We start from the raw sequence: 19,380 nt of genomic DNA, 5'->3' as shown, positions 1-19,380 counted from the left end.
AAGTTTCCCCGCCAGGCGCGTCGGATTTCACACAGCCTGCGGACAAAAAATGTAAATCGGTAACGTTTTGGTTTTATTTTCCGTGTACGGATGTGCTTTAAATGCACTTGGAATGTGGACATTAGTGCTGTTGAGGCGTTTTGACTTACATGCAGCTAGACATATTTTGAGAGCAGAGTTTTTGGGTCTTCGTTTATGTGTTGTGCTGTTTCCAAGGTTACATGTTTCTTGGCGGATGTTTTCCTAGTGTCTCGGATTTGATGTTGTTTGATGAGGGATTAATGTCGAGAATGGTCAAGTGTTAATAGATGTTCAGTCGCAGGTTAGACTGGATACCTGTCCTTGTACATGAATATGAGGGCAAGCTATCTCCTTCAAAACTTGTGAAATAGATCGGGGCGGAGTGACGTCAGTTTTTATCGGTTGTGTTACAATGTATGTGTTGACTGTTCTACTTGTTCTTCTATCTCAAACCCCAAAGACTTTGTACTTGTTTTATTTTCGGCGCCACTTTTGACACTAAACACACTTTAATCTTGATCAAACTTAACACAATCAAAGACCATATAGCAAAGATGGTCCGGGAAGATGGACGATGATGTCATCACAAGAATTTTCATGATGATGTCATCACATATCATGTGACGTCATCTTAAAGGTGCAACTTTCAACAACTTTTATCTAGAGGCCGATTGGGCTGAAACTTTGTGCATAGTTAGGGATCTGGGCCCTTTGGCATTGCTTACCACAGAATTCCGCGCTTACGATCACCATTTCGTGCTTACCACGGTAGCAGAAAAATTGTGCGCTAACCCTGTAAGCCAGAATCCTTAGTTACGGGATGTATGCATGCGCAGCAGCGTAAATTCCTCATTAAAGTGTTAAATATGCTTTACCGTAAGCACGGAATTTTCTTCTATAGTAAAGCATTTTTTCGCTTACGGTAAACAGAGCCATGAAATTAGGCGCTGTACTTAGACAGACATAGATCTCTGGTTTTTTGTAATCTGTTGCTCTACATCCATTTGGCTTACTTGCAAATCAAGGATCTCCGTTTATTTGCTCCGCATTGACAATCCCCTCCGTTCTTTATTGGAAAAAAATTGAGATTAGAGATGTATTTTGGGACTGACCTTTCGTAGGGAAAAACTTGAAGATAATGATTAACAAGGTCATGAAGGTGAAAAGAAATTACATAAAAATCAAGAAAATTTACAAAAAGAGATATCGATCTGGAAAACACATCCAAATCCATGATCCATTTTCTAGTTTAGAGTGAGATTATACGCCGTTGAATATTAAAATAATACAGATCGCTCGCACAAACTCTAAGTACAGTTGAAAGTACGCTCACTTACAGAGCCAAAAAAAAAAGACGGAAAAAAAAAATCGTCTTTTCCACTTAATCTTCTCCGTTCCCGAGCTAAGTCCCATTTGCGGCGTTTCGGGTATCCTTACCTGCGCACTTAGGTGCATTCACCTAGAAATTGAGCTTTTAACTTAGAGCGTGCATTAAGAATTTTAACGTCCCCCCATATCTATAAATCTTGAGGGAACTCTTTGCACTTTAAGTTCACCAGGGTCTGTTCACCCTCAAAAGACGGATTTAGAAATCTGGGAAAATATTTAAATTTGATGCCGGAAGGAGAATTTGCCTTTTTGCATTTTTCCCCGATAATATTTCTCGCTTATCATGACACAAGCGATAGTAAAACTTGGTATGTGCATCCAGTGTGTGTGAATTTTTGAAGTATTACCTAAAAAAATATTTTCTATAAGACACATCAGATTGTTTATTTACAAATTCTCCTGATTACAAAAAATTGCAGAGACTCAGTAACAAAATGTTTGTTTAAATGCAAATTCCAAAAATAAACAAATAAATAAAGAGTATCAGAACATATGTGATATTAACTGATGTCTAAAATGTCAAAAAATGGGACGGAATCGTTTAGTTTTTGAGTCATCGTCAAAAGGACATTTTGGGGTCACTCCTAAATAAAATTTAAATGCAAGCACTCAGTGACATTTGTTAACACATGGTCTGATCAAATGGTGATTGAATTGAAGTATTTTGAGTTGCCGGGGTAAAAAAGAATTTCCCCTGGGGAGGGAAGTGGTTTGTAGGGGTAGGGGTAGGGGTGACCTATATTTAATCAATCCATCTCTCTTTTATTGTCATCTTCTGTATGTGCCTTCCCATTTCATAACATCTACAGCGAAGTGAATTCCCTGTAGGTAATGAAATTTGATGATTATGCTGCCTGTATTTTTTTCACAGAGGTTAAGACTTACATGTAAAGCTCCCCCCAAAAAAAAAAAATAAGGAAAAATTTCAGATGTAAATGGCATTAAGCATGTAAAGACCGCACAGTTTTTCAAGTGGTACATTGCGTCCCTTGCTTCATTTTGTATTCAAACTCTAATCAGCGGCACATTTTTTGGGGGCTCTTACACTTTCTGCCGTTACTCCCTCTGAAGCAGTCAATGTGGGCTTTTCTCAGCGCCGGTCAGTCGGCCCCAGTAACATCCAAGATCAATAAATGGCTAGATTTTCTTTTCTTTGCGTCCCTTGCTTCATTTTGTATTCAAACTGTAGTCGGCAGCACATCAAAATTTTTTTTGGTTCTTTCACTTTGTGCCGGTTCTCCCTCTGAAGCAGTCAAAGTGAACTCTTCCTAGCGCCGGTCAGTCGGCCCCAGTAACATCCAAGATCAATAAATAGCTGGATTTTTTTCTTTTTTTGGTACGCTCGGAATCAAACGAAAATTCCCCAGCCTTTTTGTTCGTTTTTTTTTTTTTTTCATTTCTATCTTGCTTAATCTCAAAAGACAACCATTAGCTTTTGCCAGTCAGTGGCCGAGGGACTCCAAAAAAAAAAAAAAAATAGTGGAAAGACAGGCCGGCCGAATTCCGTTGAGGGAAATGTCTCTGTTTCCATAGCAATATCCCGGCAATCTTGCAGATGGGGAAAAATTGGGCTGTACATGTAGCTTCTTGCCAATGAACTGTTAAGGGCCTTCTTTTTGTGATGCATGATTTTTGATTTCCTCTGGAAGTAAAATAATGAAGAGATAAACATTTGTGAGCATTCTGATAATCGCCAATAAAACGTAATTAAAATTAAATTTACATTTTCTTTTACCCTCTCTTCACAAATTTATTGTGTCAATTTATGTTCAAATTTATGCAGTATGTCCTATAAAAAAGAAGTTTTTTTCACACTTCCCTCTTAAAAGTAAATGCTGTGTCAAAGTACATGTAAGTCATGTTTTCTCCGTTCACAACCAAATTTTCAAGGGAGGTAACTTGAAACCCGTTGATTTATTATTTTTTTCACAGATTTTTTGTTTAAAGATTCTTCGTTTAAAGATTCTTTGTTTAAAAATATTGGACTTGTAATTGAAACGCCAGGAGTTGCCCATTTTGAGTTTGACACACTGGATGGGAGTCGCAATATGGGTCAATTTTATCTGTTCCCATGGCAACAGTGTACCGAACTCGGGAAAATAAAAGTGTTCTCATATGTCATCTTGGGTAGCCCGCTGGGCTTGTTAGCAACGCAACATGAGACAAGAATTTTCACAAGTTGCGTGCCGACAAGACGAGAACCCGTAAAGAAAAAAAAAAAATTGAAAAAGAAAAGAAAAAAACCCTCTGGTTTTGGATAACATAACCGGCCGTGTTCCCAAGAGTTTACTCAGGATATAGATCCTAAGTATGACATTCCCTACTTAAAAATCCACTTTAGAGTTTTCGCAGAGTATGCGCGTCGCAACGCTAGGCGAGGAAAGTCTCCGGGAATAAACCAGACGATGGCAAATAAATGAGAAATGATTCTCAGGTTGCCAGGTTTTAAGCTTGTCATTTATCATCGGTCGTGACAGAGAGCTGACTTGGAAAGTCAGCAATAACATAAGAAAGGGTTTGGGAAGTCGGAAACAAATGATTAAATGCGTCATTGTCTGGAAATTAACCAGTCCTGCCCCCAACCCCCCCCCCCCCCTTAAAAAAAAAACCACCTGGAGCGAAACATGAAGATTATTTGCTTAATAGCAGAAAATGGGTTACCAACCAAATTCTAATCCAATAACTCATTCAGCGAACAAAATTAGAAATCATTTTTGAGTTGCGCCAATTCCGCGCCCACATGCCCCATGCGTTTGTAAAATTCTAGTCCAATAACTAATTCAGCGAACAAAATTAGAAACCATTTTTTGAGTTTGCGCCATGTCCGAGCGCAAATGTCCCACGCGTTCTTAAAACACAAGACGCGCGCTCATTTTTTTGCATCCCTATTGGTCGAAGGAGCCCGGAGTGCGTGCGAACTACCAGAGCGCGACTCGCGCAAGCCCGGTGCCACCTCAGAAAATGGCTTCCAGCTAATATAGTTCGTGATTCTCACTTAGTGTCAAGCAATAGGCCTATTTTGTAAGAATTTACAACGCAAGCGTTGTAACGCCCGTGTGTCGTGTCAACGCACGACACGCGGGCGTGGTTGCCGTTGTTCGTCGGTTCAGTGGGTGATATTGCGTAGCTGCAATCGGCTGGATGTGAACGTGTTCCGGATGCTGATTTCGGGCGCAATTCCAAACACGACTCGGCAACTTTTGCATTGAAATCGGGATCCTAGAATATTGTTTACTCGTATTATATAAAGCATTTACACTGAGCTAAAACTTCATCAGGTTAGTTGTTAAGCACCCTTCTTTAGAATTTGAGCACTTTTGTTGCTTCAAACGAGAAAAAAAAAAATCACAAATGACAAACTCTACCTTTAAAAGCAAGCCCATCAAATTGGCCCTTTAATAAAAAACGAGGAAAAAATAGGAAACTAGACCAGGTGTCGTTCTGTTGATTCTTCATCACCGGTGTACGGAAGACCGTCAAAGGGTTGCCATCTGACGGATCTGAAAGGGAGGGAAATGAAACGCAGTTCTCCCCACCCATCACCCAGGCCTGTTCTTTTGTCTTGGTATAGATCGCAACTCCGTCAGCAGGTGTGGATCAATCAATTGTCCGCTCTCTCGGTGATTGGTCACCCAGATGGTGTGGCTCTCTGTACACATGGCCAGATTTTTCGGCCGCGTTTGTTCAGTTCCTGAGTTGATGCATCATATTTGTTCATTTTTGTCTACCATGATTGAGTGCACATACCGCACACTGGCAGTAGCACACACTTGTTGACACTCAATTATTCAATAAATTTGCCATACAGGAACAAAAATATTGAAATTTCTTTTATTTTAATGGAATCACTTTGCAACAGACTTAAATATCATAAATTTCAAAAGTACAGGAAAAAAAAGGGAAAATGACCTCTCAATGCCATATGTTGCTCTAAAGACGCTGCCCTCGATTGTCAGTTTTAAAGGTTTTTGAAATGTGGCTTTGTTCAAGGTTTGGCTCCATCGCTTGCTTCAGAATCTTTGAGAAACTTGGGCATTACAAAAACTTATACCTCTTACCATAGAATTTGATGACATTAAAGCAGAACACAGACCCAAATTGATCCGAATCTGAAGACAGATCCGTGATTTGGAAATTCCTCAAGTATGCAATATTGTCCTTATCTGAATCAACAGCGTCCTCTGTTGTCCGTTGAGTGCCAGCTGGGAGATCGCTCAGCACAGGGTCTTGTTAATTATTGATATAACCTGGCTGTATCGTGCCAGGTATTGACATGAACGAACAACCTGCAGGGTGATGGATGGTTGGGGGGGGGGGGGGGGGGGGGGGGGGGGAGTTCGTGGCTCTCTAGGATCAAAATTATGATGACCTACTGAAGATAGGGTTACACGTGCACAGGATATACTTGGGGGAAAAAAACCTGTTAAAATATCAGATTGGAAATTGAAGTCATGGCAAAAAAAATGGAGTGGGATATTTTTTTTTGCATCTTAGGCCACTCTCAGAGTGAGGTTGTAACAGCTTTTAAGCAAAGGAATCGGCAGATATTTTCTTCTAGGTTTTAATTTTTGGTGATGTTCATTGTTCAATAGTTATTCATAAAATTAGTGTTTCATTTATTTTTTTTAATTTGAGAAATGCCATTTTAAAACGAAATGTGGAAGAGATGGGTTGATTAAAAAATACAATTGTTTTTTAACGAAAACAACAGTTTAACAAGAAAATCAAATGTATTGTTTTTTTTTCCTGGGAATAAACATGATTTTTTTAAGGCACCCATAAAAATCCTGTTTTTTATGTCATGTTTATTTGGCATCTTTTCTTGGCGATAGCATCAACAGCTGTTTATTCATAACATTTGTTATATTAGTTAAATATATTGGATTTTTTTGCTTCAGAATCGTATTCTAAATGTAAAATTGTGAGAAATGTGGTTTATTGTCGAATAAACAGAGGAAGGATTTTAACCTTTTAAGGTTTACAGAAAAAGATTCAAAAGATGCAAGTAAAATGTGAATGGCATCGGAAAACCATAACAATATGCAGGAAATAACATGCGATGCAAAAACACCCATCGCTGCACTGTACGCGAGCCTTTTGTCATTTGTTTTTTACCGCGACTTGAACTTTAAAAGTCGATTTCACGAAATGTCAAGCAGCGGCGTACGCGTCTAATGTTGCGCCTTCTTTATATTTGCACTACGTCAAGCTTTTTAGTGGTCCGAACTGGATCGGTGTTCCACAATTCCACCGGACTTGCCCCAGCCGAGGCAATCGGAGACGGAGTTGTTTTTGAGCGATCCTTTTTCAAGGCTTTTCCTCGCAAAGACCCTAAGACATTTGATTGTCCACTGTCTGTCAGATGAAAGCCGAACACGGAAAATCAAAACAATAAATCGGATTTGGAGATAAAGTCAAGGCAACAAGTGAATATTTTGATAAATAAATCAGTTTTATATCGTAAAGATGTTATTGATTAAAAACCTATGTACACATGTACATGTACAGTATGGAGCTTACATGTACATTAAAAAAAAAGGAAAAAAAATTGTTTTGATTAATTGTAATATTAATTAAATACATTTGTAACATATCATTTACATCTCCACACAGAAATTTTGCCAGATCTCTAAAAAATCTCGTGATTTTTCTGTTGCTGTACAGAATAAACAGAGAAGTTTTAGTACGAAATGTGTGAAGCAAAACATTTCAGTCAATAAATGTAATTAATCGATAACTGTCTGATAAGCTTCTGAAAATTCTTTAGTTAATAAATGTTTTTATGGGGGAGGGGGGGTGTTTGTGCTTTCAGGGATTGCAGAAAAGAACTGATAATATCGAACATGATACAGTGTGCATGTCGTTTTTATTCTTGAGTGGTTGACATGTGGTGTATTTGAGTCTTTAAGAAATTAATGAATTTCTTATGGCGCAATTGGTAGAAACTAAAAGGCTTTAAATGTTTTTTGGATGACTATTGTTTTTCCATAAGGCTTTTGTTAGCCCAAGGCTTCCAAAATTCTCTTTACAAAATGGACATTTTTGCAGGATTGAGGCCACCAGTATATGGCAAAAATGTGCGGCTGATTTTGGAGGATGCCCTGTGTCTAAGGTCAGACCGTGTGTTGTTTACGCTCAGCCGTGCAGTTTAGGCCTAGATTATACTTGAAATCCTCCGCACTGCTCCAGGATGTCACTGGCTCTGCCTCAACACATTGACAGTGATTGCCGGAGGATTTGGCAGGATTGAGGCAGTGGTCACCCCTCCAATTAAGGGCCACATTCAAGAAATAATAGAGGATTTTGCAGGATTGAAGCTGTATGCAATTTTTTACAATGAGGCAGTTGAAGGATTTTGCAGGATTGAGGCTACACCCCAGCAAAAATGCCCAGGGAGTTTATAATATTTCTGAAGCAGGGAGAAATTCAATTAATGATTTTGGGGTTTCTTGTACAGATTCCCTGCCTTTGAATGAAAACTGTCTAGATGCCCTTGATCAGTCGATAGCGCTTAAACCAGGACCCTAACCACCGGCCTGCAAGGAACCTTCATTTCAGTATTAAACTTTCAAGTAATTACAGTAATAGCCTATAAATCATCAGAGCAATCCTCTCTTGTGGCGCGGCTCAAATGACAGTTGTGCCGTAATCACCGCGCACGCGGAACGATTCCCGGCTCACGCAGAGATTCCAATCGTTGGTTTTTGACCAACGCGTTTGCTTTATGTACCTCAACTGATCATCAATTTGGGGCTTGAGTATTTGTAATTCACGATTGTATAAATCCAGGGGGGACAAAATGAATATGGGGATGCTTAAATAGGCGGCAAAGTGTTAAAGCGGTGCGAGGTGGCGAGGGGGTTACAGCAAAGAAAGAAACAGCCGACAATGGCATTTGCAAAACAAACAAAAAATTGAATCAGACTTGAATTAGTGGTGGGATTAATATCCGTTTTTTGAAAATTCGGTCTGAATTCCAATATTCGGTTTGGATTTTGAAAACCGGAAATTCAAAACCTTCCTTAAAAAAAAATGAAGCTCTCCATTTTTTGTGACATAGACTTAAGGAAATAATTGGAACATCCCCCAGTTTGCTTCATGGTCTCTGATTGTGACTGCATTCACTCTGCTAATGGTCGTCTTGGTTCATGAATAGCCTGCTAATTGGACTCATCAGAGAGTTCCCACCCATTTTTTTCCCCACCATTACAGCTCAGGAGCGCATTGCATGCGGCACCTCACTCGTCACTTTCTGTGGCATTAATGTGAGCTGAGTGGAATTTTCCGGTGAAATCGGATAACCGTTATTCGGTTTGAAAAAAAAGAAGGAATAACCGGATTTTGAAATGTCTGATTTCTCCGATCGCTAACTTGAAGCGTCTGTAAATTTACTGTAAGTAACTGGAAGAGGAAGTCAGTTATCATGAGTGCTATAGACGCTTTGCATGTGGCGGCCATCTTTGTATATCAATTCAGTAACAATGAACACGAAAGAGGTCTACCCATGCTCACCTTTGCAAAACAAGATCACACAGCTCAAAGAGAACAGCAGGGCAAATGATCCGTTCCAATTCAAACAATTCGCACACAAATTTTCCAGAATTTGGTTGGATAATTTTTTTGTCGCCTTCCTCATTATTAAAAAAAGAGAAGAGGAAAGTCACCTATGTTTAAGCCAAAACTGAACTTGGCAGCTACTGTACAAAAGAAAATGACGAATGGAATTAACAAAAGAGGTAATCTATTGGTTTATCGAAAATGTAATTAAATGAAAATGACGATTTATACTATCCTAAGGGTGTGGATTGTTCACCTCCAGGAATTTTTTGATTGAATTTCTACCCCGTGGCTATATTACATAAAGCCCATTGAAAACAGCTTTTCAACAGGCTTTATGTAATATACATGTAGCTTTATGTAATATAGCCACGGGGTTGAAATTTTATTTAAAAAAACAGCAGGGCAAATGATCCGTTCCAATTCAAACAATTTGCACAAAAATTTTCCAGAATTTGGTTAGACATTTTTTTGTCGCCTTCCTCATTATTAAAAAAAAAGAAGAAAGTCACTTATGATTAAGCCAAAACTGAACTTGGCAGCTACTGTATAAATGAAAATGACAAATGGAATTAACAGAAGAGGTAATCTATTGCTTTATCCAAAATGTAATTAAATGAAAATGACGATTTATACTGTCCTCAGGGTGTGGATTGTTCGCCTCTAGGATTTTTTTGATTGAATTTCTACCCCCTGGCTATATTACATAAAGCCCATTGAAAACAGCATTTCAACTGGAGGGCTAAAAAAAAAAAACTTGCAGATGTTGAATATTATGCGTAATATCTTCCGCGCCAGCTGTCACCGCACGGCTAATTAACGATGCAGCATTCCATTCAGCAGTTTTCCACGGTTCGCCGCACGCGACGCATTCCAGCGACTGACACCCGGGCCGCATGGCATGCATGCATGCATGCATGCGGCGCCCATTTGCATAATCATTCAATCACAACTTGGGAGCCCGTTTGGAAGGGCATGACATGTAGCGGCCGTTCCCGGGCTTGTTAACGGCCAGTTAACGGCCGGTCGTGGGACATCAAGCGGCGTCTAATGAGCTCTCGACCTGGGCCCAATTTCACGGTACTGCTAACCACTCAATTTCCGTCTTTCCGTCTTCCACCTCTCTGTGCTTACAGCCCTAGCAGAGAAATTCTGCGCTAACCCTGTAAGCGTAGACTCCTTTAACTCCCTACTTAGTTTTTTACTAAAGGGCAATTCCACACCAAAGTGGACATGACACCAAAAAATTCAAATACATGTGACTTAAACAAATTTGGCATCGAATGAAAGCTAAAAGTCTATATTTTCAAGATTTGAAGTCGGAATTTTATTTTTTATACATTTCGGTACCAAAAAATAGGATTATGTAATAATCCTGTTTTAATCCTAAAAACGTGATTAATAGTGATATGAAAGTATTCTACCAATAGACACACAAAAATATGTACTAATGCCATCAGTTTCTGTCATGAGAAAGTATTGGTCTTGAAAAACCGACTAAAACTTGTTTTTAACATTTTGCGTAATTTGTTTCGCTTCAGTGACTTCTAATATTTCAGGCTTCGAAAATGTCCTTCCGTTACCGAAAAAATACATATTTTTAATTTATTTTTAAAACTTGCAGTATGAATGCAATGAAAGTTACTGTGCAAAGCAAGTTTAGGTAGGCCTTCAATATGACATTATAACTGACACTGTTGTACTTCTCGTTTTTTAATTACAATTAATTAAATCACGTCCTTCCGTTACCAAATTGGTAACGGAAGGACGGTAACGGAAGGACAAATTGTATTTTTATCAAATGTTACGACATTTGCGCTCATGTTTGAAAAATGAAAATCACTGCAAATACATGCATGTATAATGAACATTGAAAGGACATTCATGTGACCCACCTTCACAAAAGCGGGATAAGCAGGGCAAGGTGTTTATTACAAAGGAAGGCACAGGCATGTACAACATGTACAATGTACATGTACATATATGCCGATGTACCAGTACTTGTACATGTATGGAGTTGTTGCAGAAAATCAAATCATTAAGTTGCTGCCATCAGCATTCATGGACAATAGAGAAAGATACGAATTCTGTGAAGCCATTCCAGAAGCAAATTAAGTCAAAAATGAGATGGCAGAAAGTACCGGTACTTTGGGGCACTTTCATTCAATTTACATGTGTAAGACATGTGAGGTGCAATCTTTGACAAATTATGCCCAATTTAAAACTTTCAGTTTGGATGTTTATAAATTAATTGTTACTACTCTAAATCATTGTAATTTGATTTCAAACATTGATTTTAGAGTTCAATTAAAAGCAACACCTAACTGAAGCCATCAGTTCTACCGGTAGATGTTTTTACCTTAAATGTACATGTAGGCTGGTCGCCCCCCCCCCCCCCCCCCCCACCCCAACCTTTGAACCTACCGGTATTATTATTAAAAGTTGTTGGTGAACATGTAACCAATATACTCGAGAGTTCAAATACTGTGTATTTAAACTTTTAAGGATTGAGGTGATGGGTTTCAAGTCTATTTCTGTAGTAGTCCTGTGTTCGTGAATTATGTGTTTTGGGTTGTTTTCGTTTTTCTTTTGTTATCATGAATTAGCAGCTTCTATCTTTATCTCAATAGTTTCTTGGGTATAATTATTTATGCCAGGTCTGCATATTGATGATTTCACATTCAGTTACACATTTCAGCAATTTGTTTCACTTGTATAATTAGTGTAAATTCACATTTTGTTCATGCTATAATTGAGTAAACCTTTTGTCCTTCCGTTACCGTCCTTCCGTTACCAAATTATAATCTACTTAAAACGTTGTAATTATATTACCGAAACACTTAAAGTCAAATGAAAGGCGGTATAGTATAGATAAAGCTTCAGGGATTCCATTTCCTACTTTTAAAATAAAATTGCCCCATAAAATTCACAGAGTTTACGCAAAACGCGAGTAAGTTGGAAAACCCTTGTCCGTTTTACCGTCCTTCCGTTACCGACCTCATTAATATTCATAACTCATAACCGGGAGGCATTCATGCCCCCCAAGAGTGTGGAAATTGAAAGTAGCATTATAGCAATACAATTGTGACATTTGTTTGCTGTAACTATGAACAGTGTCTGTGATACACACATTTGAAATTTTGTTTAATGAGTGAAAACGTCCTTCCGTTACCGTGGAATTGCCCTAAAGTAGAAGACCATGTCCGTCAAAATCCATCACCGACTCCGCTTCACATAATGCTTCAGGACCAAATCCGTTGAAATTCACCACTGATGCTGGTGGATTGTGATGGACTTGGTACTCAGGCCTACTGAAATCCCCAAAATGGGGGATAGATTTTGATGGAGTTGAAAGGTTACGGTAAATGGATGCAGGCATTTACAAGCCGAACTTCCTTGCTTTTCGTGAAATATGCGAACCACAACAAAAAAAAACTTGTTATAATTTCAATCCATGTAAATTCTTTCCTTATTAAGCAGAGTCATGAAATTTGGGCCTGTACCGCGCAGAACTGCCTGACAGTCTGGTTCTTATAAACAGAGAGTGCATTTGTTCATAAGACAAGTCCAGTTACCAGATTTTGCTTTTCGTATTTTGAAAAAAATCTGATGTAATTTAGTCTGGTCACCAAAACCTCAAAGGTCGAATGTTGTCATTTTAGTTTAAGAGTCTGGATACCACATTGTGTGATGTTAGATCATTTTGGTATTTTTTTTTTAATCTGATATGAATTAAAGAAATACTGTTTTTGTGAATTTTCGGATTGGATCTTTGTTGTCACAAAACTATTGTAAATTTAGCTTTTTGTTCTTTGAAGGAAACCTTTAAAAGAGTTCTTAGTGTTTATTTCTCATTCACTGGATTTCACGTTGACAGACTATTTTACAGTTTAACCCTAACCTTCCCAAACTCAATCAAAATCCATCCCCCATTTCGGTGGATTTTAGGGGACTTGGTCCTTCAGGCCTGCTGTGACTAAATATTGATGAAGTATGATGGACTTGGGTCTGGAGGCCTAAAGCAAAGCATGCATTGGAAGCAGTGTGATTGATGGATTTTGGCGGACTATTAAACGTAGTCCAGTACTTACTAAAAGACAGTAGGGAGTTAGGGTTAATATCTGAGTTTATGCTGATTTAAAAAAAAAACCACACAATCATAATCACAATATTAATGTCTCCACTTTTCCATTACCGTAACATCTGTCGTAAATCCTACTCAATATTCGACCAAACTCTCATGCAGGCCAAAAAGTAATCTATGAATTGTAATATATGCCCTCAAAATCCCCAGCCTCGAGTTAAACCTTTTTTATACATGTACCGTACTGTGCATCCAGGGTTCGCAGTATCCGTTAAATCGCTGCAATATATCACGTTGCATAAAAAGCAATTTAAATACACAGTATCTGCACTTATCCAGAGGTCATTAGTATTATTTTTTTGTGTGTGTCTAAAGAGCTTACTTTCGGGCTCTTGATTCTTGGCCAAAAAAAAAAAAAAAAAAAAAAAACGAAAAAAAAAAAAAAACACGAAAAAAACACGAAACAAAAAAAAAAAAAAAAAAAACACGAAACAAAAAGGAGAAATGAATTGGATGATGAATAGCCACAGTTGAATTGACCAGTTTCCATAGTGTCGGGCGCGTGCCGTGTGAATAGCGCTGCGGTGCGGTGTGTTGCTGGGTTGGCTGGAGGGGAGATGTGTGCATGTGTGTTTATGTAGATTTATGCAGGGGTGACGGTGCGGTCAGTGTATTTGCGCGAGGGGGGGGGGGGTGAGGGCAGAAACTGACGATTGTTGGATGTCAGTACGCCCTGTAGGGAGAATCTTTTGCTGAGTGTACTTTCTGATGCTTCCTTGTCGATTTGTCAATTTTTCAGTTCTTTTCTTCAGATGTTGCAGTGCTTAGAATATCGATGTCTTTAAGAAGTAATATCATAAGTTCTTGAAGATTTCTCTGTAATGTTATCTCCTCATTTGTCCTCTTTTTGCGTAGAACAAGGATGCCATGAAAAAAGTCTTTAAAAAAGATAAAAATTTTCATCCTAAACATAATTGCAGTTGATTGAGGACACTTCCGAGATAACAATAGCCTGAATTACATGAGTTATCACCGGAAGAAGAAACCGTCGATCTCGTTTTTATGCCTAGCAAAACAGCAGTGTTTAGATTGATCCCACCTCCCCCCCCCCACCCTGATTTGCAATTTAGTGAAATTTTAAAGTTTAATAGGAAACATGTCATCAAATCCATTTCCGTATGCATATATTACGCTGACAGTAGCATATCATTATTGCTACGGACATTGAACCCTTTCATCACTCCAAAATGCACTTCGCATAATTTTCATCTGTAACGCATGCATACATTGTTAAAATTAACATACCCCCCCCCCCCCCCCGGTAGCTGCTTTAAGGAGCTATATTTTAAATGCTGTATACTTGAAATGTCATTTTTAGGGCAAGCGGAAAAATTGTTTAGCGTTTCGTTTTTATAATACATGCCTTTAAAATGTTGAAATCTCATGGCTGATTTAATACACGGAATAACCAACACAGACATTGAGCTGTGGTGAGTTTTAAGTTTATTAAAAGAAAACAATTTTTGTTAATAATCAGATCCTGGAAATTAATCCTTACAGACTTAATTGTGGTGGAGTGGGCGATAAAAGTATCTACTTTCATTTTGACGTGAATTTTTTCATCATTTCTTCAAACATTGCCCGAAGCTATTGTCTACCTGCTAGAAACGTTGTCGACTCGAAATTAGCTTTTAATATTGAATTTTCAACGGTGCAGTCGTATTAGAAACATAGTTCCCAAGGCACTAAGCAGTATTGCCCACAAATGCTTGCATGTACATGTACATGCAGGCGCGCACCAACTGATAACATCCCCCCACCCCACCCCTTGCCGAACCGCCTCACGGCACCCTTTCACCGCACCTCATTAGCATGCGAAGTAACGTTTTTCCTCCCGGTTGCGGGCAGGATTACATCCCAATCTACGGCGCACGCACCTCCGCTATGTAACCAGTCCGCTTCCTGTTGGTAGGAAACATGTCTGCGCGGGGTCACTGCGAACACAGCGAGGCTTGTATGTAAATGCGGGGACTGAGTCTAGATGAGGACCGAGTCGAGAGGGGCTCAGTATAAATGGAATTATCTTTTCTTTTCTTTTCGTGGGCTTTATGACTCCTGTTCCATTTCCGCTTTTTGAGTTCGGAGCCCTGTATTCAATCTGAAATCACTAATTCCAGAAATCAGAGATTAAACAAAATGACTAGTCATTGTTTGGTGTAGGTCTCAGCATCCGAAACGAATTTCAAATCTGCAGGAAAGTCGGGGAACGCTCTCTTTCGGATTTGGCTTTGTGTCTTAACCGTTGAGCCGGGGTGAATCTGGCGAAATGAAGAATTGATCTTCTGGAAATTTAATTTTTTTGTTATATTTTGGAGTGCGGTTTATTGATATACTGATGACTTACTCTAGACAGACTGTAGCTGGCTTCTGTGGCTTTGTAAATTGTTTATGGAAATTATACTTGTATCCTTTCATGAAGGTACGCAGGTTGTGAGCTAAAAAAATTAAGTACAAAATGACAGTCGTGAAGTACTTCTCAAGTTTCTTCCGTCAGATTGCCTCAATGTAAACTCCTTTTCAGATGTCTACTTCCTCCCAAAAGTTCATCTCCTGTTCCATGTGAGTGTTGACACACGTCTTCTTTCTCCGTCATTGCTTGTTAATTTTCTTGTAACAACCATCAAGTATCTTGCCTTGTGGTTTGCGAATTCCTTGGGAAAAAAAAACAAACAGGATTAAACTGCGGCAGTGGGCTTCCGCATTTCGGCCAACGAAACCTTTTTAATGCCAGAAAATCCGCCCTGTAACCCAAGCCATACAAACCTTTGTCGGTTTCGACCAATTAGAAACCCAGTGCGGAGGATTGTTTTTCCCTCATCTAAGAAACGCAACACCTGTTTCCCCATAATTAGAACCGACACGGATCGGGTTGTTAACGACTCAACATGTCCAAAACGCATACCGGCCGTCTTCCCTCGCGCAATTTTTTTTTTTTAAAAGCAGGTAATATTTCATGAGTTAATAGAGAAAATGCGGAGTTGGTTTTATCTACTTAAAGCCACCCACAAGATGCAGAAATCCTGGCCCAGGGCAATAGCGCACTTTGTCCTAACGTTCAGGGTCACTTAATTTAAAAAAAAAATATACAAACATTTCAGAGACGGATTTTTTTTTTGTATAGGCCCAGGGATGACATGTATTGAGATTGACAGTGAAGGTGGACAAGACTGTGTACCCATCAGCAGTGAGGGGTAATAGTGGCCAGACAGAAATAAAATCAAGTTTATCCTGGAATGCAGATATCATAACAGTAAAATATTTTCACTCTAAGAAATAAGATTTGGAGCAGTTGTCAGTAACAGAAAGTGTGTGACATGACATGACATCTGATAAGAAACCTTTGGAGACTCAATGTTTTGAAAATATCCTCTTAAACGAAAAAAACCCAAAAATATCTGAAGTGTTAGCAGATTTGCATCATTACTTGAATCTTTGAATGAAAATTGTTTGTTTTTTATAATCATGTATCATTTTTTTTTCAAAATACTTGAGACGAATCTTTATCTTACCAACTGAAAAATTTGGGGAAAATATTCTTTTTGGTCAAGTATTAGCGAGTGTCTGTCTGCATGTGTTTCCCGGCCCACTGTATGTAATAAAAAAATATTGACCCAAGCCTATACTAGCCAATATTGTCCCAACTAAACACACACATTGATTTCCTTTCACTTCAAGTACAAGTTCTGGATTAAAATTTAACTTTTTGTTTGTTTAAGGGAAAAAACCACTGTCATTTAATCAATTTTTTTAAAGATCTCCTGAAGAGCGGGTCCTTCAAAAAAAAAAACACAAAAAAAAACCCGACAAATTTTAATGCATTTTTTGTCAGGTAAGAGGGAACATTTTCACTGGGAAACAGAAATATCTATTTGTCCTGCCGCTTTTTTTCTGTCGTTTTTATTTTTCAAAATTGCAAATGAGTCACTTCTCATCAGACCCGGAGGGTGAGCTGTCGTAAAACGCATCTGACCCAGAAAAATATTGCTCGAGCCAGAGTGACCGTTAAGTGACCGTTAAAGTGACCGTTTAAGTGACCGATCGTAGTGAAAATGACCGCTCTGAAAAAAAAAAACGGTCACTCGATGACAAGAGAAGGACACTTCCTTCATCTCAATCGATTTTGAAACCTTAAGGGAAATCTTCCCGAATTTTTTTTTTTTTTTTGTGGAAGATGACTTTCTTTAAACCACTTTTTGTGATACCCATTTTTGCCTTCCCTTTTAAAACCATATGTAATCACCCCTGAAGTGCGTTTTATTCTCTTTTTTCCCCTTAAATCTTAAAAAGTATGAATTTTTGAATTTTTAAACAGCGGTAGTCAAAATGTAAATTTTGTTTCATTTACTTTGCATGTTTTCAGGGATTTTTTTGAGGAAAAACAAACAGACAAATTGCATGTTATCAACTTGTTTTTGACAAGATGCTATTTTATTCCTCCCTATTTCGTCTGTAAGCAAATCCACCAAGACCTTCAAAACATGTCTATTCATTTTTTTCATTCAATAAAAAAAAAAAACCTCACTAGAAGTAGCTGACACCGAAAAAAAATAGGGAAAAAGCAAAAAAAAAAAGACGCTCTTTCACTTTTCTTTTTCTCGCCTCCTCAGCAGGTCGCCCCAAGACCCCAACAACATTCATATTTTTTTGATTCCTCAACAAGTACAAAGTAATATCTAGCACTGAAAAGAGAGAGAAAAAATATAGAAAAAAAAACAGATTACTGCATGACCAAAATGCCATCTGGCCATGTAAGAGCTTAGGCTTACACTGAACTAGAAAGCCCCCCCCCCCCCCACCAAAAAAAAAAAGAACAGAAAAATGGGCAAATAAGACTGTTGCCTGGCCTTTCCCTGACCCATGATTTGCCGAGTTGCGGTAGCACCTTGCAAAGGCCGGATGCATCCTCCCCAAGGAGGAGACGGTGAACATCTCAGAAGAGGTCAAGAGAGCAGCTGAAAGCTCCTCATCCATCCCCATCTCAAAGATACAGAAAAAAAAGAAGAAAGAAAAAAAAAGAAAAACTAGATATTCTGCTCCAAATCCATGCCCATCTCAAATATACAGAGAAAAAAAAAGAAGAAAGAAAAGAAGAAAAAGAAGAAAAAAGCCTTGATATTCTGCCCCTCATCCATCCCCATCACAAAGATACAGAGAAAAAAAAAGAAGAAAAGAAGAAAGAAAAGAAGAACAAGAAAAACAAGATATTCTGCTCCTCATCCATCCCCATCTCAAAGATACAGAGAAAAAAAAAGAAGAGAGAAAAGAGGAAAGAAAAGAAGAAAAAGAAGAAAACCCCCCAGATATTTTGCTCCTCATCCATCCCCATCTCAAAGACACAGAGAAAAAAGAAGAAAGAAAAGAAGAAAAGAAGAAAAACTAGATATTCTGCCCCTCATCCATCCCCATCTCAAAGACACAGGGAAAAAAATATAAAAAATAAAGAAAAATAACCTAGATATTCTGCTTCCTGTCCTAGTCCAGTTCAGCGGAGGATAAAAACCAAAAAAAGCTTGTATCTACACGTTTCTCCAGAAATGAGGACGCAGGGACTTAGGGAACCAAGGAAACGTGATCTGGTTTTTGTTTGTTTAAGCAAATGCAGGAGTCCTCCTTTTTGTGTCCGACAACTTGCTTGGAAAACAGCAGAAACTGTCACAATTGTTAAAAAAAAAAAATTGAAATTTGTTTTGAAAAATGTTCAGATAATGAACTAGCTCAATATTTTAGAGCTGTCTCATGTAGTATCCCAAATTCTTTGACCAACCTTGATTGCGCTTGGAGTAATGAAGGACTATTTTGGTTTTCAGTTTTTAATTTTCACTCTTTTCACTGTATGTTTCTCTCTTAAAAATTTGGTGACAGTTTAGTGGAAGTATTTCTAATTTTGAAATGTTTGACTTTAACCAAAAATGTGTATGAAGAAACGTGTTTTAAATTTTCACATGTCACCATCTGCATGCTACTTGAAGTTATCTGTCACTCTTGCTTCTAAGCATTTGCAGCCAGAATTGGACAGACTACCAGCGAGCCTAAGACCCACAATGCACATGTCATACAAAATTTGCCTGCCGTCGGGTAACCAATGATAAACAAATTTTCCAGAGCTAACAAATCACCCAAATCCAAGCAAATATTTTCTCATTGAAAAAAAAAAAATTTCTGTGAGTCATCACACATCCCTTTCAAATTTGTTGTCACAGACGGACAAATGATTCCCTCCTCCATTCATCTGCGAAGCCTCCTCAGAGATTTAGCGGATTTCATATCGC

This window comes from Patiria miniata, unplaced genomic scaffold (genome assembly GCF_015706575.1).
Source record: "Patiria miniata isolate m_02_andy unplaced genomic scaffold, ASM1570657v1 HiC_scaffold_7, whole genome shotgun sequence".
In the NCBI taxonomy this organism is placed as follows: Eukaryota; Metazoa; Echinodermata; class Asteroidea; order Valvatida; family Asterinidae; genus Patiria; species Patiria miniata.
The sequence above is the reverse complement of the archived record's forward strand: the minus strand, read 5'-3'. Positions refer to the sequence as shown.